Source organism: Colletes latitarsis, unplaced genomic scaffold (assembly GCF_051014445.1).
Source record: "Colletes latitarsis isolate SP2378_abdomen unplaced genomic scaffold, iyColLati1 scaffold0042, whole genome shotgun sequence".
NCBI classification, from domain to species: Eukaryota; Metazoa; Arthropoda; class Insecta; order Hymenoptera; family Colletidae; genus Colletes; species Colletes latitarsis.
This window is the reverse complement of record NW_027488392.1, coordinates 259,808-262,307: the sequence shown is the minus strand read 5'-3', so window position 1 is coordinate 262,307 and position 2,500 is coordinate 259,808.

Sequence of the window (2,500 nt, the reverse complement as noted above, 5' to 3'; positions counted from 1 at the left end):
ATATCGACGACAAAAGTTTCTTTTTGTTTCCTGAATGACGGAAAACCATCGTTCGACGGCCGGGCGTACAGTACATTCAAAAGCCTTTGCGCGTGGCTGCGACCAAACGGGTATAATACACCCGTATATTCTTGGTTCCGAACAGTAACTTCACGCGCAATCGGGCGAACGCACGCGGCAGCGCCCATCGGTTGCTCGATGAAATCGATGCGATAAACTACAGCCTTCTCGGCTGGTCGTCGTTAGTCGCGCGAGCAACGGATGGCCGCACAATCGACGCGTCGTCGTTTGCGATTATTCGCCTCACGTTAGCCATGAGTATGTATATTATTCATTTACGAACGAACGCGGCAGCGTCCATCGGTTGCTCGATGAAATCGATGCGATAAACTACAGCCGTCTCGGCTGGTCGTCGTTAGTCGCGCGAGCAACGATGGCCGCAAAATCGACGCGTCGTCGTTTGCGATTATTCGCCTCAAGTTAGCCATGAGTATGTATAACATTCATTTACGAACGAACGCGGCAGCGTCCATCGGTTGCTCGATGAAATCGATGCGATAAACTACAGCCGTTTCGGCTGGTCGTCGTTAGTCGCGCGAGCAACGATGGCCGCAAAATCGACGCGTCGTCGTTTGCGATTATTCGCCTCAAGTTAGCCATGAGTATGTATATTATTCATTTACGAACGAACGCGGCAGCGTCCATCGGTTGCTCGATGAAATCGATGCGATAAACTACAGCCGTTTCGGCTGGTCGTCGTTAGTCGCGCGAGCAACGATGGCCGCAAAATCGACGCGTCGTCGTTTGCGATTATTCGCCTCAAGTTAGCCATGAGTATGTATATTATTCATTTACGAACGAACGCGGCAGCGTCCATCGGTTGCTCGATGAAATCGATGCGATAAACTACAGCCGTTTCGGCTGGTCGTCGTTAGTCGCGCGAGCAACGATGGCCGCAAAATCGACGCGTCGTCGTTTGCGATTATTCGCCTCAAGTTAGCCATGAGTATGTATATTATTCATTTACGAACGAACGCGGCAGCGTCCACCGGTTGCTCGATGAAATCGATGCGATAAACTACAGCCGTCTCGGCTGGTCGTCGTTAGTCGCGCGAGCAACGATGGCCGCAAAATCGACGCGTCGTCGTTTGCGATTATTCGCCTCTGGCTATCCGTGAGTATGTATAATATTCATATACGAACGAACGCGGCAGCGCCCATCGGTTGCTCGATGAAATCGATGCGATAAACTACAGCCTTCTCGGCTGGTCGTCGTTAGTCGCGCGAGCAACGATGGCCGCAAAATCGACGCGTCGTCGTTTGCGATCATTCGCCTCAGGCTATCCGTGAGTATGTATAATATTCATTTACGAACGAACGCGGCAGCGTCCATCGGTTGCTCGATGAAATCGATGCGATAAACTACAGCCGTTTCGGCTGGTCGTCGTTAGTCGCGCGAGCAACGATGGCCGCAAAATCGACGCGTCGTCGTTTGCGATCATTCGCCTCAGGCTATCCGTGAGTATGTATAACATTCATTTACGAACGAACGCGGCAGCGTCCATCGGTTGCTCGATGAAATCGATGCGATAAACTACAGCCGTCTCGGCTGATCGTCGTTAGTCGCGCGAGCAACGATGGCCGCACAATCGACGCGTCGTCGTTTGCGATCATTCGCCTCAGGCTATCCGTGAGTATGTATAACATTCATTTACGAACGAACGCGGCAGCGTCCATCGGTTGCTCGATGAAATCGATGCGATAAACTACAGCCGTCTCGGCTGATCGTCGTTAGTCGCGCGAGCAACGATGGCCGCACAATCGACGCGTCGTCGTTTGCGATTATTCGCCTCAGGCTATCCGTGAGTATGTATAACATTCATTTACGAACGAACGCGGCAGCGTCCATCGGTTGCTCGATGAAATCGATGCGATAAACTACAGCCGTCTCGGCTGATCGTCGTTAGTCGCGCGAGCAACGATGGCCGCACAATCGACGCGTCGTCGTTTGCGATTATTCGCCTCAGGCTATCCGTGAGTATGTATAACATTCATTTACGAACGAACGCGGCAGCGTCCATCGGTTGCTCGATGAAATCGATGCGATAAACTACAGCCGTCTCGGCTGATCGTCGTTAGTCGCGCGAGCAACGATGGCCGCACAATCGACGCGTCGTCGTTTGCGATTATTCGCCTCAGGCTATCCGTGAGTATGTATAACATTCATTTACGAACGAACGCGGCAGCGTCCATCGGTTGCTCGATGAAATCGATGCGATAAACTACAGCCTTCTCGGCTGGTCGTCGTTAGTCGCGCGAGCAACGATGGCCGCACAATCGACGCGTTGTCGTTCGTTTGCGATTCGCTTCAGGCTACCCGTAAGGATGTATATTATTTTATTACTTCCTCGCCGTCATCAGGACGTTTCGTTCGGAGCACGACGACGAGCACACACGCCACCGGGCAAAGCGGGATACGCAAGTTCAAACCGTAAAGGAA